The sequence below is a fragment of the Esox lucius genome, chromosome 7 (assembly GCF_011004845.1).
Source record: "Esox lucius isolate fEsoLuc1 chromosome 7, fEsoLuc1.pri, whole genome shotgun sequence".
Lineage (NCBI taxonomy): Eukaryota > Metazoa > Chordata > Actinopteri > Esociformes > Esocidae > Esox > Esox lucius.
Window position 1 is genome coordinate 33,500,474 of NC_047575.1, and position 26,725 is coordinate 33,527,198.

General features: G+C 40.5%; 1 protein-coding gene across 10 annotated transcripts in view; it reads right to left on the bottom strand.

Moving 5' to 3' along the window:
* The window catches only part of cadm1a (cell adhesion molecule 1a), a 403,137-nt gene that overhangs the window by 373,554 nt on the left and 2,858 nt on the right, over positions 1–26,725 (bottom strand). The window lies entirely within an intron of this gene.

Consider the following 26,725-nt stretch of genomic DNA (forward strand, 5'->3'; position numbering starts at 1 on the left):
GTGAGAGTCAAGGTAGTATCAATTAAGCACTAACCACAGCATATGTGACGGGCATCATATAGTCAGGTCTGAGGAGACAGGAGTCAAACTTGTGCGAGAGTTGTGTAAATTGGTATAAAAAAAAATTGTCCCGGAAGATAGAACTTTGTAGAATAACAAAGATCAAGAAATAAAATTAATGTTTATACACATCAAAATACATAATTGGGGAACCACTTGTCTAACTCTATGACATATGCATTTCTTTTGAGACATTTCAGTCACATTTCATTTCAGACCAGATCTTGCTTTTTCTGACATTTCTGCCAAGATGAGTTGCAGCTCTCTGCGGCTTACTGCATAATTTCCACATGCACAATTCTAATGTCCATTAGTTCACGGTCACAGAGCAGGTTAAAGCCATTTAAAATATCAAAATGCAGGAATACTTCAGTCATAAATTCAGGTCCAAAACTATTTGCAGTATTGAAAGACATGAACAAAAACATAGAAATACAAAATGTATTTGGGTGGTTGACATAATAAACCTGAATTTTTATTTTTTCAGTTTTATTAGGCATGAAAATTATTGAGTTGGGTTCTACTAACGCTAAGATTTCCAAAACAATGTAAGTGGTCTTTAAAATTTTGTATTGGAATCTGAATTTATTCACCAATTTTCACGACTCCTCTCCTTGTCCAAGCAGGTTTTGGCATTCGTAGTCACCAGTCTCCTAGCTAAAACCTTTCATCATTCTGTTAGTCTTCTCTTGTTTTCACACACACCTGGTACATATCCCCTCATTAAACTCTGTATATATACTCCCTCTGCTCCCCCATGTGTTTGTTTGATATTGTTTCCATGTGGAAGTCTTGCTAGCTCCTTTACGAGCCTTCTTTCATTTTTATCACGGGGATATTTCCGTGTGTGTTTTGTTTTTGCTATATACACTTAAGAGGAACCGTATTGGTTTGCACATTGCTGTGGATTGCTGTACCAGCCAATTAAATAATTTCCCTGGTTCACACCATCCTGGGCCTGGCTCTGTCCTCTTCACACACCACAGAATAACAATCCAATAAAATGGAGTCAGCAGAACATGGAAATTTGCTCAGATGTGTAAAGCGGTTCCGGGACCATTCTACCATGTTAGCCAGCTTGGGAAAAGCTATGGATCGGCTTCTCCAGGCCGTCCAGCACCTGGAGATGAGAGGATCCGACTCTGCGGAACCAGCTATGTGACTGGATCCAGCCACCCAGACACAATCACCCAGTGGCATTCACCGATCTCTGCCAAGGGAATACGACGGGGCAGCAGCCCGCTGCCAGGATTTCCTCCAGAAGCTGGACCTTTACTTCAACACTGTCAGCAATGCTCCATTGGTTTTGGTGAAGGTGTCCACCCTCATCACCCACCTCTCCAGGAAAGACCTGGAGTCGGGCCAATGCAGTCTGGAGCACAGGAGGTGACGCGTTGGACAACAACGCAGAGTTCACTCGCCTCTTCCATGCAGTCTTCGATCACCCCCGCCCCCGAAATTAGAAAGTCTGTTTCATCTGAGGCAGGTTTTCCTACTTCCAAAGCATGTAGAGGGGACAATGTAATTTTTTTATCATAGGTACTCTTAAACTGTAAGAGACGGAATGTAAAACAGAAATCCAGAAAATCACATTGTATGATTTTTAAATAATTTGCATTTTATTGCATGACATAAGTATTTGATCACCTACCAACCAGTAAAAATTCCGGCTCTCACAGACCTGTTAGTTTTTCTTTAAGAAGCCCTCCTGTTCTCCACTCATTACCTGTATTAACTGCACCTGTTTGTTTGATTGAGTGTGTGGACAGGTGTCTTTTATACAGGTAACGAGTTCAGACTCCAACCTCTCCACAACGGCCAAGACCAGAGAGCTGTGTAGGGACATCAGGGATAAAATTGTAGACCTGCACAAGGCTGGGATGGGCTACAGGACAATAGGCAAGCAATTTGGTGAGAAGGCAACAACTGTTGGCGCAATTACTAGAAAATGGAAGATGTTCAAGATGACGGTCAATCTCCCTCGGTCTGGGGCTCCATGCAAGATCTCACCTCGTTGGGCATCAATGATCATGAGGAAGGTGAGGGATCAGCCCAGAACTACACGGCAGGACCTGGTCAATGACCTGAAGAGAGCTGGGACCACAGTCTCAGAGAAAACCATTGGTAACACACTACGCCGTCATGGATTAAAATCCTGCAGCGCACGCAATGTCCCCCTGCTCAAGCCAACGCATGTCCAGGCCCCTCTGAAGTTTGCCAATGACCATCTGGATGATCCAGAGGAGGAATGGGAGAAGGTCATGTGGTCTGATGAGACAAAAAGAGCTTTTTGGTCTAAACTCCACTCGCCGTGTTTGGAGGAAGAAGAAGGATGAGTACAACCAAGAACACCATCACAACCGTGAAGCATGGAAGTGGAAACATTCTTTGGGGATGCTTTTCTGCATAAGGTTTCAGACCAAGTAGATTTCAGACCAACTGGCCAATAGGGCCAGTGAGAAAAAAAAGTTGGCCCTTATATCCTGGAGTATTCCGCTACGCATGGCAAGCATGTGTCCCTGGTTCGCAGAGTGCCTGGGCAACTGTTGCCAAGGGAGAAAAACTGCTATTCTTTCAACAATTAGTCTCCTTCCTCGGATACCACATCACCACCTCAGGTGTGGAGAAGGAGGGAAACCGCATTACAGCCATGCGTAATTGGCCGAACACCAACCACGGAAAAAAGATTAATCGCTTCATTGGCTTTGCCAATTATCATCTGAGGTTTATCCGAGGCTTTGGCAAGGTTGCAGCTCCCAACACCTCTCTGCTGAAGGCTGGGCCATCCCGGCTCTGTTGGTCTGCTGAGGCTGACAGGGTTTCAGAACCCTCAGGGCGCTGTTCCCATCCAGAGCCATCATTGCCGTTCGTAGTGGAGGTTGACGCATCCGAGGTAGGCAGGCGCTCTCCTATCCCAACGCTCAGGCATGCTCTCCAAGCTCAGCACCGTGCCTTCTTCTCCAAGAAGCTCAGCCCGGCGGAGCAGAACAAGGACATTGGTGATCAAGAGCTGTTGGCTGTAGCCCTGATGGCGTGGAGACACTGGCTTGAGGGGGCTAAACCTCTTTCCTCATATGGAGTGACCACCGTAACCTGGAGAACATCCAGCAGCGAGGAGGTAGAACCCTCGCCAGGCCAGATAGGCCTTGTTTTTATACCCGGTTTGATTTCACGCTGTCCTATATACCAAACTCTAAGAAGGTGAAGGCAGACGCACTGTCACGGCTGTACGACGCAAAGGAGAGGCCTATAGATAACACCCACATACCCCCAGCCTTTTTGTACGATATAACTGATCATGCAAAAAAATTATTTTATTTAAGGATAGTGATCATATGAAGCCATTTATTATATTACATAGTTGTTTGGCTCCTTTTGAAATCATAATGATAACAGAAATCAAATGGCCAATGGCCCTGACCAAAGTTTACATAGCCTTGAATGTTTGGCCTTGTTTCAGTCACACAAGTAGACACACAGGTGAAAATGGCAATTAAAGGAGAATTTCCCACACCTGTGGCTTTTTAAATTGCAATTAGTGTCTGTGTATAAATATTCAATGAGTTAGCTCTCACGTGGATGCACTGAGCAGGCTAGATACTGAGCCATGGGGAGCAGAAAAGAACTGTCAAAAGACCTGTGTAACAAGGTAATGGAACTTTATAAAGATGGAAAAGGAAATAAATTATATCCAAAGCCTTGCAAATGCCAGTCAGTACTGTTCTATCACTTATTAAGAAGTGGAACATTTGTGGATCTCTTTATAACAAGCCAAGGTCAGGTAGACCAAGAAAGATGTCAGCAAAAACTGCCAGAAGAATTGTTTGGGATACAAAGAAAAACCCACAGGTTACCTCAGGAGCAATCCAGGTTGCTCTGGAAAAAGATGGTGTGGTTGTTTCAAGGAGCACAATACGATGATACTTGAACAAAAATGAGCTGTATGGTCGAGTTGCCAGAAAGAAGCCTTTATTGTGCCACAAAAAAGCCTGGTTACAATATGCCTGACATAACCTTGATACGCCTCACAGCTTCTGGCACTGATATTTGGAGTGACAAGACCAAAATAGTGCTTTATGGTCACAACCATAAGCGCAATGTTTGGAAAGGGGTCAACAAGCCCTATAGTGAACAGAATACCATCTCCACTGTGAAGCATGGTAGTGGCTCACTGAGGATTTGGGGGTGTGTGAGCTCTAAAGGCACAGGGAACTTATGAAAATTGATGGCAAGATGAAAGCAGCATGTTATCAGGAAATACTGGCAGACACTTTGCATTCTTCTGCACATAAGCTGTGCAATGGGACGCTTTTGGACTTTCAGCACAACCTTGACCCTAAGCACAAGGCCAAGTTGACCCTCCAGTGTTTACAGCAGAAAAAGGTGAAGGTTCTGGAGTGGCCATCACAGTCTCCTGACCTTAATATTGTCGAGCCACTCTGGGGTCTCAAACGTGCGGTTCATACAAGATGACCAAAAACTGCATGACCTTGAGGCATTTTGCCAAGACGAATGGGCAGCTATACCACCTGCAGGAATTCTGGGCCTCATAGACAACTATTTTAAAAGACTGCAGACAGTCATTGGTGCTAAAGGGGGAAATACACAGTATTAAGAACTAAGGGTATGCAGACTTTTGAAAAGGGGTCAGCTCATTTCTTTCTTTGTTGCCGTGTTTTGTTTTATGATTGCGCCATTCTGTTATGACCTACAGTTGAATGTGAATCCCATAAGAAATAAGACGTGTTTTTCCTGCTCACTCGTTTTCTTTACGAATGCTACATATATTACCAATTCTCCAAGGGTATGCAAACTTTTGAGCACAACTGTATCCCCTCATTAGAATTTTTCTATACAGTTGTGCTCAAATGTTTGCAAGTGCAACTCAGTGTCCAGAGTCAAAATCAAGAGGCAAAATCAAGGTTCAACTTGGATTGAAAGAAATCATTACAATATAGAAATAAAAATGCATTTTATACTAACTAATTTACTAATACTACTATTTTAGTCTAATAGATGATAATACACCAAATACCTTCTAGGTATAGACATGTACATAATCACTTCTGTTGAACAGACTACTGTTCTAATATTTATTGTAGGTAACTTTTCTTAATTTGGAACATTAAGGATGATAATTGATGAGATACTTGGAGATTAGAAAGACTTATTTCCTCATTAGTCATTCGCCTTCCATCGTTCCTTCAGGTGTTCCAAAGTCCCGAAAGATCCATGGATCATCGTTCACTTCTTTCATCGTTCCTTCCAGTGAACGAGATTCAAAGATCCTACTGAGATGACGATTCACCAAAAATACTTTTTCAAAAAGAACAAATCGTTCACTACTACTTAAACTATTCTTGACTAGTGGTAGTTCGTCCTTTACTTAGATAGCAACTTGCAGACCCTATGGTGAAGACCAAGACAGAGACTGTGAATCCTTTTTAGCAGTTCTTCCTTTCAAATCATTCACTATATATTTCACGCAGCCATAGGAACTACTGTGTTATCTAGCTAGCAAGCAAGCTACTGCAACCGTTTGTTCGATAAAACCTGAAAACAAAGATAGCTAGCTAGCTATGCCTTACATTAAATCACATTCGTTTGTTTTTTCTATAGCTATGAACATGTACTGACGTTTATACACGTTGTACTTACTGTGAAAACAGAACTAGCTACAGTAATCCACTTAGCCAGCCTACACATGCTGCTCGTCATGAAATAATGAGAATGTCGGATTTGGTCACGAAGGGTACATGAGAAGTTCCAAAGCGTCATCATTTTAAAAAATATATTAAGCAAAAAAACATTATTTAGGGGTCCGATTTAATGCATTTCTAATATTGATATATATTGATAAAATATTGATATAGTATTAATATCCTACACCCTTGTGTGAAGGTGTTGATAGCACCTTTACCTTCTTTCATTTATCTCTGGGATATTTCCTTGTGTGTTTTGTTTTTGCTATACAAAACACACAAGGTGCTTTCTCCACCATTTAGACAATCTTTGGCTTCAATCAAGTTCTCTTGCGGCCACAATATTCAGGAAGATTGGCTACAATGCCATGGTTCTTACTCTTGATAATATTACGTATGGTAAAAACAGATACATCAAGGTCTCTGGAGATGGACTTGCAATTGCAGTGAGACAGCTGCTCATTTTGGCACAGATATCATAACAATTATGATTGTGCCTGTGACTGAAATGTATCACATAAAATGTCTACAAATATTGCAGTTGTTGATTAGATGCTTCGATAATTACCTCGTTGCCTCGGTCAGGAGGTTAAATTACTCCTAGAATGTCAAAATCCACAAAGAATTGGTTTATTGACCACAATACCAACATTTTGCAATGGCCAGCCCGGTATCCAGATTTGGACACCATTAGAAACCTGTGGTGTAAATGGAAGAAGGCAGTCCAGTCCATAAGAGCAGATGAAGGACATTAAGGACTAGAAAAGATCATTTACAGTAGAATGCTTATATACCTCCCAATGTGTTCTCTAACTGAATAATATAAAAGCTCAGTGTCATTAACTTCATAGGGTGTGATACTAAAAATGGGAAAATATTTATATTTTAATTCATACATTTTTTTGAATACTTTTTTTTTACAGTATTGAATGCTTTATTGGATAGGGAGGTGGTGAAAGACAGACGGACTTGCTGGAAGAGCAGGAGGTTTCGTTCAAAGCCACGCTGCAGCAGTATATGTGCACTGGAGGCAGCAGCTTAGGCCACAGGACCATCCTAGTCTGCTTTATCATGAACTTTTTTAGAGGGACAATTATTTCTGATCAGACTGTATATTGGATGTATGACATAACTTATTTACCATGTGGAAAGTTAAGAGTTCACTGCCTGGGATATGTTAATAATTGGCTATGTTTAAAAAATAAAAAGTGGATCCTAAAGTCTGCAGGTTATTTTTAAGCGATCCACTCCATCATTCAAAAGCAAAAGCTTCATTCATAAAGATAAGACATTTGTCAGATTATTATTGATAATTTCTGACAGTTAAAATTTAACAAGGTGCAATCAACTGCCCAAAAGGGGGTGTCTGCATTAGTACTGCAATGTTGGTACAGCTACAGGGGTTATGGTTTCTCTGCATACTGATTCTGGCCATTAGGATCTGCAAACTCGAAAGACCTCTCTCCCTCTCACGCTCCCCTTCTGTCTTTTCAACTCAACAATTACGCCCACATAGCCTGAGAGCTTACTTTCAGTCTGTTGTGCCGACTTCATAAATGTCACAATGATTGCCGACTGTGGTTCAGAAATTAAGGTCTGGGATAGATCTTTTCTTTTTCCTTAAGTTGTAGTGGTTCATAGCAGCTCCTTCCTGTTTGGGCTGGATCGATACATGGTCAATCCTTTATCCGAGAGGATGCATCGATTTGGTCCTTCAGGCCATCCAACCTTTAATCTTTTGAAACGGTATGTTGCCCCTCCTGTGCTTTGTAGGCACTCTACCCTTCCAGACCCGAGCCAAAGAGCAGAACCCAGAGATAAAACTACGCAAGAAAATCTATTCACCACTATACACATTCCGCAAAAAGGAACTTGTTTGATATCAAAGTCTTGGCCCTTAGCACTAGAGTGCTCAGTGTCACTGAAGAGGGTGTGCATGATAGCATGCACATTTAAAGAAATCAGTTCTAACAGTTCTTGTTTTAACTGCAGTGTTAGGTAGTTCAAATTCCATTCAAGTGGAAAATGTTGTAGAACTGTAATATGGTAAGGAAAAACTGTAAACTTTCTCAGAAACATTTCTTTCCAAGGCCCTTCCTAGGTTTGATACTGGAGACCTTAAAAAGCTATTGAAAATCATTGAAAGGCCACATCCAGTTTGCATGTTAAGTGACATGTTTGCATGGAATTATAATTATGGTACTGTCGATGAAATAAAAAGCTGTCCAGTTTGGAGGCAAAACATGCAAATCATGGTAGGCTATTATGATTATTTCTGTGAAATAAAAGGATGAAGATGATGTCTTCTAATAGACACTTAAATAACATTTTGGTGCAGAAACTACCAGGGAGAGAACATGCCACAAACGATTTAAGCCAATGCTCATGAATATGTACACTGCATTTTATATGAGGTGAAATGGAAAATAAAACCGAAACTGCTAAACAGCTAAACTTAGACCATATTTTTGTCAGCCAAAATTATATCACATACTCAGAAAAGGCATTCACATTTCCTGTACTGTGAAAACGGAGTGTGCATTTGCTAATAGTACAGATACCTTCAAATGTTATGTTATTCATTGTAAAAGACAGCTAAATATGTATTTAGGCTAAGTACACATACTTGGTCATGATCATGGACAAGACAAGCTGCATATTTTTTATGCATTGTTTTATGCTGATTACATATTATTCATACATACCAAGGAAGCACAGGTTTTAGGATATTTTGTCCTATAACGTCCTTTCTGCACTATGCATAGTCATTGCTTGTCGTCATTTGGGTAGGCCTCCTTTCTTCCACACAAATATTGAAAAATATTCCTTAGAATGTTACATCTTTCTTCATTCATTAATACTGAAGGAATCATTATTTTCCAAAACAGTAAAGATCCATTAAATCGTACAGCCTATTATTTATCTGGCAAAAAAAACGTATATAGTAGATCGTTAACCTGTGTATGTTTATTATATATGCAGGTCTAATTTTTTTTTTTCCAGACCAAACAAGGTCAAATGAAAAGTGCTTTGTGGTGATCAGTATGGATATGCGCACCAAAGTTTGCCGTTGACCTGTCAAGACGCACACATTTTTGGATCTGAAACAGCAAATAGGTAAGATTTTTGATGGCTGCATATTTCTTTAATCCGTTATGAGTAACCACTTAGTCAGGCAACCCCCTTGGAGACTGTGAAAGACCCAGCATCCTCCAGAATGAATAAGTCCACTCATATAGGCGTGAATCAGACAGTTGTCTCGTAAAGGCTATACAGTTCATATATTCATCTAACAGCAGTGATTTAGTGTGTGTTAGATCCCTGATTTTTGCTGTAATGGCTTGTCCTGATGACGTAAATAGTTCAATATCAGGCCATGCAATGCAATGCATTCTAATGGTGCCTGTTAAGACATTTGTTTCTGTAGACATTTTGAGGAATTAGCATTTATCAGACACCCACCCCTGACACAGTACACAAAAATTCACTGTGAACAGCTTTAGAGAAAGCTATTCAAGGCTGAGGCAAAAATGTCCTCCCACATTAATTCTACCTTTCATTACCTTACATTTTCATCTACTTCATGGGAACAAAATTCTAAATGGCTTTTTTTCCTGGTTATATAACATGAAATTACAGAGCATATTTGTTTATTTAATTAGTCCAATTACATCTAAGTAGCAGTCCTTTACCCTTATAGGTGGTAAATCACTGAAAATGTATTCTCATTTAATTCAATGCCCAAATAAAAAAATTACTGTTCAGTTTTTTTGGTCTCTGAATAGGATGCTGTATACCAATTTTCTAAACTCCTAATTTCTTATATCTAAACTCATATATCCTGCGAGAAGAAGGTACTTGCTTTTTCTTTAAAATGCAATTTTGCCATAATAAAAAAACATTCTAAACACTTCAGCCTAGCTCATTTTCAGTTGCAATCATATTACAATGTATGAAATAGTTTGGAAAAAAACAAAGCCAAGTGATAAAAATTTTCGTTAAGCCAAGTGATGCATTATCACTCCTGCTGCTCAAGATGCTTGCACAACAATGCTGGGAGTAGGCTATGACTCCTATGACACAGAGTTGTTACTGCAGTAGTAAGAAATTACAATTGAAAAATCAAACTAATAATATGGTTGTTTCATGCCTTGGACATTTGCCATTGTTTCTATTATTGCTTTGGCCACCATGCTTCCCTTATCATCATGGCTGTGCTATGCATAGACACACTAAATGGTCCACACAGGCCCAGTGGAAACAGCAGGGGTCTGTGAGCTGGGCGGACCAACTATACTTGTGTTCTGTTGAGCTCGGAGATCACGCTGATTCCATATTGTTGGCTGTGCTTAGAGGGAAAATTACAGGCCTACCTCTCCACAGGCTCAACTGATTATTCTCAAAGAGTAGCCCTGGTGCACTGTAATCCCCTTGTTTCCAAGGGGTTCTGATTGTACCGCCGTCCAGGAACTTTGATAACACAAACTTCAAAGAAGTTGGCGTGGTTAGGTGCCTATGCTCGAGGGATTCTGGATTGAGCAAAGGAACCATGCATTATCTATGGACCTGCTTGATATTAGTGGACAGGTTCCTCTTTTGACAATGAAAACATGTGCCATGGAAATATTATCAAATAATGCTGGTAGAACATGAATGCATAATGATTAAAGAGCTTCTGTGCCCAGTCCCAAGTCTTCATACTTTGAAAACGATCCATAATTAATCCTCTAGATTATAAGGTGACTTTACACACCTTCCATCCAGTTCATACTTGCCAGCACTAAAGACAATCATATACAGACAAACAGCGCCCAACTAAATGCCCATAAACATTTTGTTCAATACAACCCCAGATGGACACTGAGCCAGACAGCCCACAGGATGTCCAATCATTGTGCCATTTCATCTCTCCCTAAACTAAAAATAGGAACCAAGTTATTTTCAATTACAGTTTCAAAATTCTACATATTTTAGAAGTGCATGGCAATTTCAGTTATTGAGCACACACTTTTCACAGAGTAACATTTTCCAAATATAAACATGCAAGAAAACAACAGTTTTGGCCAGCAAAATCTCACTAAGTGAAGCTTGGCACTGCCTACCTTTTTTCACCTCCTTTCCTAGGTTATCTCCAACTCACGTTACTAGCCTCCAACTGGAAATGTAATAAATGTGAGTTTATTATCTTGGTTTAGGCTAGTTTTAGAAATCATTGGTATAACCCAACATTAAAAGAGATATTTAGAAAACAGATGGGTGTCTATAGCGTTGGACCGTCGGTCCAAGTGAGCAAGCCTCAGAGCAACAGCATGTTATGTCAAAACCCAACACCCTGCATATTAGCAATACCACACTGAATTTTTAGTAAAGCAAATATGAAAATGTGCTTTCACAGTAAACACACTAAATTCAGAATGTAGAAATAATCGGGAGATGTGACATGTAGATATAATTATTCATACAAACATTTTCCCAAATAAACCAATGTCACCTTACAATGATTGATAGATTTTTAGTTTCACTCTTTCAAAAAATAATAAACAGATGGAAATTTCAATGTACAGCGTTTAATTCAGTAATTGATCAGGGGTGTGAATACTTTTGAAAGGCCCTATATTTTCCTTATCTAAATGGTATGTGAAGGTTAAAAGGTTGGTTTAAGCTATAGAGAAATCCATAATAATAGAGAAATGGCTTCTGACAATAGGCCTAGTAAAAGGTGTTGTTTCGGGTGAAGTGTCTGATATATTTTGAAAGCCTCTAGTGTGTGTTGGAGCAGTTTCATCAATCATGTATTGTTGCACACAAGTGGGTTTTATAACGTACTACATGTAAGCCCTGTTGCTTGGCAGGGCTCTCAGAATGAAAAGGTACAATTGTGACCACTCGACCCAAATATACCACATAAAATGTATGTCATATCTCATAATTGATTAAACTTCCAGTTTATTTTTGTATACTGTATGCCATATTCAAAGTTATGTATCCCTGAAGTGAGTGATGAGGCCTGGATAATTGTGTGACATATCGAATGCTATTGCTCTACGGAGCGGAGTGAGGTGCAAAACTTCCATCAGGAAGGTTTGTGGCAAAATAACACATTTTCAAAACATACATATGTTCACAATTAAGGAAAATACCGACACATTTATTGCATTAGCGAGCTGGCTGAAAAAATTATGAGACAGCCAATCAAAGTTCACTCTAAGATCTCAGAGACTACATTATAGTAAAGGTTTTTATAGCTACAAGTGGCAGTAACTAAGCAGAAAACCTAACTGCTAACTACTGCAGTAGAGCATTCAACATGAGGCATCACAAATAACATTGGGGTGAAAAGCCCAATACAAAGAGGCAGGAAGAGGAATGTAAAAAATACACTTGGAGATGAACTCCAACAACAAGGGGTGGAATTTGACTTGGCATTACTCACCCACCACAACGAAACAACCTCACAGAGTGTATTCCTGAGTACATTTGTAGCAGCTGATAAGTACCTGAGCAGATGATAATGAACAACAGTCAATTTCGCTGTGCTTTGTAAGACTTGAGCTCAGTGCTTCTGTATGCTTTCCATACCAAAAAGTAGAATATGCCGATCCTACCAAATTCCCTTGCTGCTGGTCTGGAGCTTAAAATATATGTTGGATTAAACGTGGCTACCCCAGGAATGAGTCCCCTTTTGCATGCTCTGTTTGATAGGTCGACTCACTGGATGAATTAGCCGACAGGTAACAAAAGTTCTGGGAAAGAATGTATTGTTATTGACCTTTCACTTGACCTGAAATTATAAAGTAACATTTTATTTAGAAGAAAATTTGCGCTTTCTAGATTGTTTTAAAGTTTATGGTTTTCATACAAGTTATACTATAGCAGTCGTAGTGGCTGCAAAAGTAACTAGTGAGAATGTACCCACTGTATTTATGTATTTTATCGAATTGATTTAGTATAATGCAAATATATGCTAAATAAATATTGTTTCCTGTATAAACAAAATTATATTGACTCTATACAGGAAATACATAAAGATGCTGGGCATGCCCAGTTCTCCATTAGTCTGTCCACCATGGTTATAAGACCTTTAAGTGACTTTGAAAGATGAGTCCTGTATGCCAAAAACATTTTACAAATATAATACACTGCTCAAAAGATTTAAGGGACCACGTAATCATCACAGCATGATGACAACACCAAGTTAATTAAACTTCAGGGATACAGTATCAATCTGTCCAGTTAGGAAGCATAAGTGACAGTGAATAAAATGAAATGAAAGTGACAACAGGTGCACTGGAGAGGCAACAGCAAGACAACCCCCAAAAAGGAAATGGTTTTCCAGGTGGTGGCCACAGACAAATGCTCTCTCTGTATCCTTCCTGACTAATTCATCTCTAGTTTAGCATTTTGCTAGTGTCCTTGTCATTACTGGTAGCATGAGGCGGTACCTGCAGCTCATTCAGGTTGCACAGGTAGTCCAGCTCCTCCAGGAAGGCACATCCATACATGCCGTCGCAAGAAGATTTGCTGAGTCACACCAGTACAGTCTCAAGAGTATGGAGGATATACCAGGAGACAGGCCATTACAGGAGGAATGCTGGACAGGGCTGTAGGAGGGCATCAACCCAGCAGCAGGACCGGTAACTGCGCCTTTGTGCAAGGAGGAACAGGAGGAGCACTGCCAGAGCCCTACAAAATGACCTCCAACAGGCTACTGTCAGAAACAGACTCCATGAAGGTGGCATGAGAGCCAGACGTCCTCTAGTAGGACCTGTGCTCACAGCCCAGCACCGTGCAGCTCAACTGGCATTCGACAGACAACACCAGAATTGGCAGGTCCGCCACTGGCGCCCGGTTTTCTTCACGGATGAGAGCAGGCTCATACTGAGCATGTGACAGCCGTGAAAGAATCTGGACACACCGTGGTGAGTGTTATGCTTCCTGCAACATCATCCAGCATGACCAGTTTGGCGGTGGGTGAGTGATGGTCAGGGGAGGCATATCCTTGGAGGGTCGCACAGACCTCTACGTGCTAGCCAGTGGTACCATGGCTGCTGTTAGGTACCGGGATAAAATCCTCACACCCATCGTCAGACCTTACGCTGGTGCAGTGGGTTCTGGGTTCCTCCTGGTGCAGGACAATGCCCGGCCTCATCTGGCCAGAATGTGTAGGCAGTTCCATTGATGCCATTGACTGGCCCTCACATTCCCCAGACCTGAATCCAATTGAGAACCTCTTGGACCTTATGTATCGGTGCATCCGACACCACCAAGTAGAACCACAGACTATCCAGGAGCTCACTGATGCCCTGATCCAGGTCTGGGAGGAGATCCCCAGGACACCATCCACCGTCCCATCAGGAGCATGCCCAGATGTTGTCGGGAGTGCATAAAGGCATGTGGAGGGCATACACTACTGAGTCACATTATAAGTTGGAACAGCCTGTGATTTAAATTGGTTACTTAGATTTTCTGTGTTAATTTGAATCCAGCTCACAATCGGTTGGTGATGTTGGTTTCCATTGAATGTTGTTATGTCATTTTGTTCTCAACAAATTACACAATGCACAGTAAAGATTTTGAACCTTAATGAATTTCATTCATCGAGACCCAGTGTGTGCTTTCAGTGGTCCGTTCATTTTTTTGAGCAGTGTAATATATGCAAATTACCAATATCTAAATATGTACAAGACAAATATTACAAAACAGGTCAATTTATTATATCGGAAGTAGACAAGAACTCACCCCCATTGCTGTATTTGAGTTTCAAGATGATTGTGGAAGGGCTAATTTCAGTAAGAATATATTGTATATAGGTCCATACCTAGAGTCAATGTGGTGATAGCAGTGATTAATCACAAGTAAGGATGAAAATTCAGTGTGACTGAAAGCACATCATCTACTGCTGAATGACAGCACTGTCATGTGTGGGTATGATGTAATAATTAAGAAAATTCCCCAAAATATCTGTTACGGTGTAAAACAGGCACAAATCCCCTCCCCCGCACAGCTGCTCAGGCAGAAACACTGCTGCTGAGGCCAAAAGCACACTGAACAGAGAGTGTAGTTGCACTACGCCAAATCAATTCCGGTAACTCATGAAATAATTATACATTTACTTAGACAAGGCTGCGACCCACAATGAACATGTCTGTGACCCATGGTTTACTAAAGGCTGATGTAAGTCTGGGTTGCGGACCAAAAACATTTGGGGCTGCGGCCTCTGGTTGCCCACACCTAACAATTTCAATGTACAGAACCCATTTTTTTTTAACCCCTCAACTTCTATGTCCATTCTGCATGGCTCTCTCATAATGTGTCCTGAACCATAATCCCCCAAACCTACAGCAATTTCCTCTTCTCTTGACCCAGAAAGGGGGAGCCATCCGATCATCCAGATGGTCCTTCTACCCAGGCACATGAAGCCAAACCATGTCTGGTCTGAGCACAGTAGGGGGTGAAGAGCAGGCAAATACCTCCATGGTAAAGGGATTAGGAAGAACAGATTGAGAAGATTTAGTTCAGAATGCACTAGTCTAGCCGCGGCAGGAAAGCTTTGCCCACTCTTAGCATTATTTGAGCAAGCAAGAAATGTTAAGGTTTAAATGTCCAGCATTATGGATGTTAAGCATACATGTGATTATAAAATCACTACTTCAGTTACTAACAGAATGGACAATCTGTATCAAAAAAAATCTAACTTTTGTCTGTGTGTATAGTCCCGTTGGCATGGCAAATTTACTAGGATTGGCAGTGTTTCGATTAACCTTGTTAGTCAGCATGTTTTCACCTGTGTTTGTCATCTTGTGGGTCAACATGTTTTACCTGTTCTGGATAGCCAATATTCAAAACCTGCTGGCAGTGTTTCAGCTGGAATCAGAAAAGCAGAGAGAGTACGACCCTGAGTTGTTTCTCATAACAAACAACATAAATACAGGACATTTCTTCTCTCTTCTTTTTGCAATTGGAAATTGTTGTAGGTTTTTAAAATATCTAGTGCGAATACATACTGGATATGTTTTAAGGAAAATGTATTAGTTGCTAGTTAACGGTCCTGTGGATACACCTGTGGATACCTCTCAGAACCCATTTTTCATCACCACCTGTTTTCATTTAGGTTGTCAGCTAGGCTAATCCTTGGATGGTTCCCTTTAGATTGAGTGATGATATTTCTTAGGAATGGTTATTAGGCAAAGTAGAGAACACGCTGTCATGGTTTTTCAGCTATAACTTTTACAACTGTCATCACTTAGAAATGTGTTCTGTGGCACCCATATGGCATGAAAAATATGGTAACCAGAGAAATAAAAGAACTGACTATTTGGCATTCTGCCCTGCTTGTTGCTCACTGGGCTACATACGTGAGCAGCGCCAAATTTGGGTTGATTTTACGCTTGGTCACTAAATGTCAGAATGCTACCCGCCAAACTGGCAGGTAAATGTCTGTACCCAATGTGAGCAGCTGAGAGCGGCGCTGCTAAATTGTGATGCGCCGCGACAGTAAATTTTATGGGTTAGGGTTAACCCTAACCCTAACCCTAACCCATACATTTAAAAAAAAAATAAGCTTAGCGCATTTTCCATCGCGCACAGTTCATTATTGCACCAGCATCAGAGCAGAGCAACGACATCCTGTGCATCCAACATTTGGAGTATCAAGCTAGCGAGTGAGGTCAGATAAAAGTAACTGGCTGTTTGTGCATGCGCATGTTTGTGTTGAACTGTCAGTAAGTGGTTGTCACATTTATATGGAGAAGGTAGCCATCGTGTGAGCGACAAACCCAAGGTAAGAAGCTAGCTAACTGTCAACTCGATAGCGCCAATGTGTTAGCGTCATGCAGGTAACATTATAGATTCAGCAGCAACTATAAAACCTGTTTTCGTATTTTCCCTTCAAAAATTATTGTCTGCGACGTGTAGTGTGTATTCTGTACATTTTCATAGGAAAAACGATGTGGGGTAAAATACAGATAAAACTAATTAATATTTAAATTATAAGGTAAATAATATTTTAAGGCAGAGCACACTGAGAAATGGTTAGAGCTTAAGTTAATGTGGAGGACCTTTATAATAAACCAAATCTGATTTTTGTTGGAGATGTTGTTAATATACTTTTCCTCATTAGCTTTGAGAGGGATTGGGTTATATATATGGAAGGCAATTCAGGAACAGTTATAGAGAATGGTTAATTGAGGGCAGAGTACTAGGTTATTAGACAATGATGTTAAGTATTGTCAAAACATTTTAATAAAGTTGACAAGGAAGAGAGACACGTGTAAAGGGATGATGATATTGACATACATAACAAAAATACATGTTTGTAGCATCACATAGAACCAGAAAAGGAACCAGGCAATCCTAGTTCAGCCGGTCCGCAATTAAAAGTGATAAATGTTGTTGCCCTCACTGGATTCGAACCCGGGTCACCCACGTGAGTGAGTGACTCTTTAAACACTACACCAAGGTGCTATATGTTTGCACAGTGGCTGTATAGCATCTCAACATTAGATCATTTTGTCACACATTAACATCACACCAAGTTTAAATATTTCACTAGACACCATTAAGCACTGCGTTATACTGACTAACATTTCTTATTACATTTACCTCCACCACAAATAGCATCTATGAAATGTATTGCTTTTGCCACTGGCCGTTTTAACACCTTATTCGCCAGTAATAGTCTTACTAGTATCTAACTAGCTATTTCATTTGTGAATGACATTGATACAATAACTAGTGAAGTCAAGTGAAAAGATGAAAGAATTAAGGAAACCCCTACTCTTTTACTGTCCAAGGGGTTTTTATCTAGCCTATATTACACCAAAGATCACGCACGGATGCATACTTTTAAAATTCACCAGAAATAGTCTCTATATTAACGGTTTTATTTTAGGCTTACTATAACGTAGCTACTGACGTTTTTGTAGCCAGTATTGTTGTCTATCCAGAACAAATTCTAATGCATAATTTGCTTACACTGTGACGACATTTGAACACGGAACCTATTGGTTGCAGGTCCACGTCTCTAAACACTACACTATTTAACAAGTGTTGGTCGGTCACTCACTCAGTAAGAGACATTCGCTCATCTTAGCCAGATCCACTTACACAGACCAGCAAAAATATTTTGTGAGAATTTGAGGTTTGGAGATAAGAGGCTGGCTGCAGTATGATGCTGAGGTGACGAGTTGTTCTGTATGTGGCCAGTATGCTAAAAATAAAAGCAGAAACAACTAATTTGTCATTGGAAATAAAAAGTTTGTATAAAAAACAATATCTTATTAACTCAATGAAATGTACTGAAATGAATGTATACATGACACAAGAAGACAATATATTCTTTTGACCAGTAAAAAATAAATATGCTTGCGGGTGGATTTTTTCATTTACCAGTCCCCTTGGCAGGTGAGCCAAAAAGTTAATTTCAGACACTGGGTGTGAGTCAACTTCAAACCTAGTACAACACTGTTTTTGACATTGGGATGTCTAACTTCGTTGATAGGCGATTACGCAGTCTTATTGCCCAGCCTTAAGGTGCATAGTAAACAAAATCAGTTTTACCTTTCTCTGAATTAACCTGTGGTCTCTATAAGACTAACCAGCCTTGAGAGTGCATTTGATAACAAATTTTAGCATTACAGCCTTATATACAAACTTCAACCAATATCTAGCTCTTCTGGAAGCCTGAGAGACTAAGCCAACTGAAGTGTATAAAGCCAATGATGTGTGTGAAGGTTTGCACCAATAAAACGCAAAGCTGCATGACAGACTGCATCTAGCGATTTTTGAATTAATGCTGAGGCATGAATATACATCACATAACCAAAGTCTTTCACTGACTTAAACGTGGCTTGTACAATTTAGTTTTTCTTCTGAGAAGACAGACTTGATTTTTATCTATAAAGAAGCTAATTCTAATCCTTAGCTTCTTCAACTCAATAATGTGTATTTTGAAAGACTTATTTGAATCTAAACAAACCCTAAGTATTTAGGTTGGAAGACATTGTATAACTGAAATCACTCAGGGTAATAATTGGCAGTTTTAGGGGTTTGCAATCATTATGGTTGCGTTGCCTCAAAGTGCTCTAACGACTCCTTGTGGTGGCGCCAGTGTGGTGTTCCACAAGGCTTGGTGTTAGGAACACTGGATTTACAAGCCACCCTTGCTGTTGCCTGGCAGGCTACCCTCTCCAATGGGATGTCCACTTTCCAATACCATTCAGTGGTGGAGTCATTCGGGTCATGTTCCCCCTTGGCGTTGCTGTGAGATTGGAGTAAACCCTGTGGGCTATGCTCTGGCCTTTTTCAGGGTTGTTGTGGTTGGTTGGTGTTCCTGATGCTTGCAGATTGTGTTACTACCTTGCTGGTTGGTCCTGTCCAGGGTTACCTTCAGATGGGGCCACAGTGTCTCTGGATCCCCTGTCTCAACCACTATTTTTATGTAGCTGTATTATTGTGCCAGAGCACTAGGGTCAGTCTGTCCTGTCTTAAGTCCCAATTGTTAATGTTGCATTAGTTTCAGTGACTGGGCACAAGGGTCTGATTGAAACATATGCTGACATGTCCTTTTGAATCCAATAAATGCTCTCTCCAATTTTCCTGGTGTCCTGTTTAACCTTAACGAGGACCACGACTCAAGACTACTTGGCACAATGATTTGTAGCAGTCCTTGTCCAAAGTCTTCCTGGTTGTGTTTTAGATCAAGTTGCTGCCTGATGATCCCAACCACCACTGCCCACAACACATCTGGTTGTCCCTGTTCTTGAAATGCTAGGAGCCTGCTGAAATTTTCAATCCCACGACCAGAAATACATTTGTTTTTGTGGATAGCAGCAAATCTGTTCCATAAAATCATGCTTTAAAGTTGTGCTCAAAAGTTTGCATACCCTTGGGGAATTGGTAATATATGTAAAGAAAACACAAGTGAACCTTCACCTTTTTCTGTTGTAACAACCGAAAGGGTCAACTTGGCCTTGTGCTTAAGGTCTTTATCATGCTGGAAAGTCCAAGAGTGTCCCATGCACAGCTTTCGTGCAGAAGAATGCAAATTGTCTGCCAGTATTCTCTGATAACATGCTGCATTCATCTTGCCATTCATTTTCACAAGATTCCCCATGCCTTTAGAGCTCACACACCCCCAAAAATTCAGTGAGCCAGCACCATGCTTCACAGTGGGGATGGTATTCTGTTCACTATAGGCCTTGTTGACCCCTCTCCAAACATACCGCTTATGGTTGTGACCATAAAGCTCTATTTTGGTCTCATCACTCCAAATTACTGTGTGCCAGAAGCTATGAGGCGTGTCAAGGCATATTGTAACTGTTTATAGCATAGTGCTATATGTCTTTGCATCATAATGCACATGTTAATTGGAAATGACTGAACTTGTTATGCATACGCAGGACAGATTTGGTCTGGCCAAGGCTTTACTGTTGCTGCTGAATGTATATAAAGATTCACCGCAGACTTATTTTGAAGACAAAATGTGAAAACCGGATGTCTTCTTGTTTCTGCCAAATCTCTGATGTTACCTGCATGACGCTAATCCATTATGGCTATCGAGTTGACAGTTAGCTAGCTAGCTTCTTACATCGGGGTTGTCGCTCAGACGATGGCTACCTTCTTTATATCAATGTGACAGACACTTGCTGACAGTTCAACACAAACGTGCACAAACACAACCAGTTACTTTTCTCTGACCGCACTCGCTAGCTTGATACTCCGAACGTCTGATGCAGGATGTTGTTGCTCTGCTCTGGTGCTCGTGTGATAGTAAACGGCAATGAAAAAAGAAATCTTTCATAAACATTCTGTTTTTCTGTTACGCCGCTCTTCACCGCTCTGATTATAATAAAAGGGAAACACTGGATAAAAACATTTACCTGCCAGTGTGGTGGATAGCCTTCTGAGATTTACTCAAAGGTAAAATGTACCCACATTTGGCGCTTGGCGGGTATTAATTTTGGACCCTGGCTGTGGGCAACGAATGACATTCTCATGTGGGGCAGGGTTTAGGCCCTACTACATTTCCTCAATGTTTTGTCTTTATATAAAATGTACCCGCAAAACAATTCTTAAATGTGTGTTAGAATTTCAGCAAAAAGCTAAACTTTTTTGAAACTATGTTATTGGTTCACCCCAGTGGGCGTTCTTGCATGGGGATCTTGAAGTCACCTCATGTAGTGTGTAAATAATGCCATTGTTGCCTTAACTGGTACATTCTATCGACTTCATCTTATGAATTCAGTAAAATTACTAGGTCCATATACAGGAAATAAATATATTTTGGGTTGTTTAATAAAAAAATACCATAAAAAGACTGCATATAAATCATGGCATGGCAAGTTGCCAATGTTTCAACCATTTATGTTCCTATTTATTGTTCTGATCCCTGGACATGGCCTGGAAGACTAAAAGATGTTGAATTTCCACAGTACTCAACCAATAAAGCTATTTGTAATACACCTTATACTCCCCACAAATGTTGTATTAAACATTTGAATTTAATTCAAGATTCAAAAGTATTTTCTGCCTAATTAAAATATTTGTAGAATTGCTTTTAAGCAGCAACAACAACAAAGCTCTCTTCCCCATGATGTGTCAAATTTCAGTAAAGTTTTCCACATTTTCCATCCAGTGCCAATATTTGTGTTTTTAAAAAAAAATCCTTCTAGGCCCAGGACACGGGTCATTCTCAAGTCATTGTAGACCCCCAAAATGTTTGAGAACTACTTATTTATGGCCACAGTTTCTGACCTGTACTTCAATAACTTTACCAGAACGAAGGGCCTAGTAGGCATTTTCACACCAGACTTCCCTTGAGTCACCAAGCTCTGACATAGAGAAAATTACTGCATAATCCTGTAGCATCTGGCATTTGTGCAGACAAAACAGCTAAGAACCTATCATCAGACAAGACACTGAAGCAATAGGTAGGAAACAATGGACAGGAACTGAATACAATGAGCACAAGGGATCCAATTTCGTGGTAGACAGTGAGGCTGCCTGAAGGGTCTCGTCAGGGGCACATTCACTGAAATGTAATACCGGCTCGAGTGTTATGCTAATATCAGACATGAGAACACAGATCACTCAAGCCCATCGAGCGCAGAGGATTCATAACTGCATTGTATTCTAAAGGACACATTCATTTTCCTTCCAAGCTTACAATGATGAACCACCATGCTTTTTATTCTGGGGTTTGTTCAGAAACATAAATAATAAGCATAGATTTGTTGATCCCTGTATGGATGAATACATGTAAAATGTGCCCAGGTATCATACAAGATATTTTTTCTGATACAAAGACATTCTGCAATAACATCAATCATTCCTCATTTGGGATTGCACTGGGAGCTTTATGTTATTTCAGGTGGCAGCTCTATGACTACCCCTTTACTGTCTTTGATAATACTAAGTGCACAGTGGCCACAAGTGACAAAACCCAGTCGTCTGTTAGACAGCACAACACTTCTGTTGACTGAGAGGGGCAGGGTACAGCAGCAACCACCTCCCCCCAAAATAAAGCCATTGTTCTTCATTACTGCTCAGGGCACCAGAGAGAAATGGAGAGCAGCACCAAATATGGTTCATTTCCACACCTGTTTTCAATCACTGAACTACTGAATTGACAGTGAGCCAATACAGGACACAGAGGAGGGTGTGTTCAAATTGTGTGGAGAAATTAGAGATTTAATCTGATTCCTAAAATCTAATTATCAAATCTGACTCCTAAAATCACAGTGAGGTTTACTGACAATAACAATCTTGCTAAAAAGTATCCATAGGCCTTTTCCAAACAAAACTGATTAGATAGTAAACCAGACTCTAACAAAGCAAACTACTGGTTCTTCAGTTTAGCTGTAATGGGTAAAATCAACAGGAATCCCATTTCTCTAAAATACCTACTGTAACTACTGGGTAAATTACTGCACTTTAGACAATTTCTAAAAAACATCATAGAGCCACACATAAGCAAAATAAGCAGTTGTATTTAACAACACAAAGAAAACATTGGGCTAAAATTTCCTTCTTCCTCAGTCACTCGCAACTCTATCACACACGGAGGCTTGGAAGTATGTCGTGTGCAGAATGGGAAGGCACATTTTTAAATGTTGCTAGCCTACCCTCACAAACAAGTTCCAAGTGCTCCTGAAAATATTCACCCCTCTTGGACATTTCCATATTTTGTGTTACAACATTAAATCAAGATGGATTTAATTTAGTTTTTGTCACTGATCAACACAAAAAAAGTGCATAAAATTAATCTAGAAATTCTACTAAATTAATTGCAAATACAAAAAAGAAAATAGGAGTGCAAAAGTATTTACCTCCTTCAGTTAATATTTGGTAGAGGTCCCTTTTCGTCTTTGCAAAATTGCTCAAGCTCTTCCAAGTTGGATGGGGACCTTTGGTGAACAGCAATTTTCAACACTTTCCCAAATATTCTCAATTGGACTGAGGTTTGGGCATTGTCTGGACCCCAACAGAACATATACTTTTTTATTTTTAAACATCAGTTTGACTTTGGCTGTATATTTGTGCATTGTCCTGCTGGAAGATGAATCTTCTCCCAGATCCCATGACTCTATCAGACATCAGGAGATATTCTGCCAGGATTTCTGTGCTTTGCTGGATATATTTTCACAAGCCTTCCACGCCCTAATACAGAGAAGCATCAGCATAGCATGATGGTGTAAACACCAAGCTTTACGGTAGGGCTGGAGTTTACAGAATGATGTGCAGTGCTAGGCTTCGACTCACAGAATCTTCTTTCACTTGGTCTCAGATTCTCCCAAATGCCTTCTGGCAAGCTCTAGCAGAGATCTGATGTAAACTGTTTACTTTTTGCCACTTTCCCATACAGGCCACTTAGCAGGTAGAGTTGAGGCGAGTTGAGTCGAGCTGGTACCATGCAGTGGAAAAGAGCCATTTTGAAGTAACTGGGCTATTATTGTAGTATGCACAGTGTCTCCCAGCTCAGCCATGGAAGACTAAGTACTTTCTAGTTGCTAAAGGCTTCTGTGTGGCCACCCTTCTCATTCCAATTTAAAGATAGTATGTTCTAGACAGAGTCACAGTTGTGACATTCTCTGCATTTCTTACTAAAATACTTTGCTGTGCCCTGGGGGATATTTACACATATACATACATACATACATCTTCTTCCGCTTCATCCGGGGCCGGGTCGCGGGGGCAGCAGTCTAAGCAGGGATGCCCAGACTTCCCTCTCCCCAGACACTTCCTCTAGCTCTTCCGGGGGGACACAGAGGCGTTCCCAGGCCACCCGGGAGACATAGTCCCTCCAGCGTGTCCTAGGTCTTCCCCGGGGTCTCTTCCCGGTGGGACGGGACCGGAACACCTTCCCAGGAAGGCGTTCCGGAGGCATCCGAAACAGATGCCCAAGCCACCTCAGCTGACCCCTCTCAATGTGGAGGAGCAGCGGCTCTACTCTGAGCTCCTCCCGGGTGACTCATTTCGGCCGCCTGTATCCGGGATCTTGTCCTTTCAGTCATGACCCAAAGCTCATGACCATAGGTGAGAGTAGGAACGTAGATTGACCGGTAAATCGAGAGCTTCGCCTTGCGGCTCAGCTCTTTCTTCACCACGACAGACCGATACATCGACCGCATTACTGCAGAAGCTGCACCGATCCGTCTGTCAATCTCCCGTTCCATCCTTCCCTCACTCGTGAACAAGACCCCTAGATACTTAAACTCCTCCACTTGAGGCAGGCACTCTCCACCAACCTGAAGTGGGCAAGCCACCCTTTTCCGACTGAGGACCATGGCCTCGGATTTGGAGGTACTGATTTTCATCCCCACCGCTTCACACTCAGCTGCAAACCGTCCCAGTGCATGCTGAAGGTCCTGGTTTGAAGGGGCCAACACGACAACATCATCCGCAAAGAGCAGAGACAAAATCGTGTGGTCCCCAAACCTGACACCCACCGGCCCCTGGCTGCGCCTAGAAATTCTGTCCATAAAAATTATGAACAGAACCGGCGACAAAGGGCAGCCCTGCCGGAGTCCAACATGCACTGGGAACAAGTCTGACTTACTGCCGGCAATGCGGACCAAGCTCCTGCTTCGGTCGTACAGGGACCTGACAGCCCTTAGCAAAGGACCCAGGACTCCATATTCCCGAAGCACTCTCCACAGGATATTGAATGTGTTGGAACTGTTCTTATATCCAATACTCTGATTAGTGTTTTAAAAGAACATTAAGCTGGATTTGCTTTGAATGTTTCTTCTTCGTGATGTAGTTTTTGTCAAGAACTGTTCTAACCAACTGTGGGACCTCCCAGATACAGTTGTATTTAACCTGAAATCACCTGGCACACCTTGATTGCACACAGGTGGACTCCATTCCTTAACTACACAACTTCTAAAGACAATTGGTTGCTCCACAGCTCTTTCAGGTGTCAAAGGGGGTGTATACTTATGCAATCAATATTTTTTTTTATTAATTTAGAACTAATTGGATACTTTATTTTTCACATTGACATTATAGACTTTTTCAGTTGATTAGTGGTCATTCTGATTTCATGTTGTAGTGCAAAATGTTTAAATGTCCAAGGAGGGTGAATACTTTAGAGAGCAACTCTAACTACAGTTAAACATTTCCCATGCAGGAATATTAACCAACAGCAAATACAAAGCGTGAGTACAAGAAAGGATATAGTCATTAAAAGCTTAATTGAAAAGTGTAACAATAGCAAGCATATTGTCTCTCAGCAAAAGACTATGATATTGAACATGCAACTTCTGCAATGAAGCAGAGAATGATAGCCATTAAGCATTGTGTCCATTTAACATTTGCCAAAATGCACAGGAATACAATGTTCTTAACGGTGCACCTGATGTGAGTGGTTCCTTAAGTGACAGAGATGAACATCTTCATTAACAACTTGGAAAGAAGCAGAATCTGAGCTGAGCCATAGGCAATTAATAGTGGGAATATACTGCCAGTTTGTCAGAAGGGCAAAATAGCCTATGCTTTCAGACATCCCATCAACCTCTAGTTAACTTATTTTCTTTACAGATTAAGCACTTGATAGTAATCAATTGTTTTCTATTTATAAAAATGACATTTGACAAAAAACACTATGTGCACAGTTTGACAAATATTGCCCTGGGTTGCTGGCTGTGCAAAATATCTTGAACATCAATAACTGTCAAAGCATTCACAAGCTCAGGTTTTCCACTCTTTTCCACAATGTGTCACAAAAGATTTAGTCGATTGAAATTTTATTGAACTAGAGATTTGTGACGTTTTAATAGGTACTATCACTAATGCATGTAAACTTTTTATTAGTTTTTTTTTTTGCTTGGGGGGCACAAATCAAAGCCATAAGATTTCCAAAAAACAATCAGTTTTGGTAGGGTAGGACAATAATCAGACATTATTACGTTATGGGTCTTCAAATGTTCCTACTTCCTTGCCAGTCAATTTAGAAGTTGAAGGAAAACTTGTGTGTGGAACACCCCAAAATATATATTTTTTTGTATATTGTCTGGGCTTTTTTGTGTAAGTACTCACACTTGCAACAATATGCTAGGTATCAAGGATAACTCCCATCACATTTCCCAATAAAGTGGATATAATTTTACAGATAAAATGTTTTAATTAAAATAACTGTTGAACTGTCATCATGATCAAAATAAACTTAGCATAGTATTGTATTTTGCAGTGTATATTTATTGCCTATACATTTACTTTAACATAGCTCAGTCAAATAATTATTTATTCTGTTTTTTTTTACTGTAAACCACTTGTGTTCCTATTAAGTAAATTTGGTTACTTCTTAGTGAAACAGATGGCATAGGTAGATATTTTAATTACATTAAAAAGCCTGCCTTACACAGTTAGACCTACATTAAAATGTTTTTAAATGAGATACCCAAAAGAAAAAAATACAGTTTGTGCTGGGGTGCAACAACTAATTGATCACACTTCTAATCAAA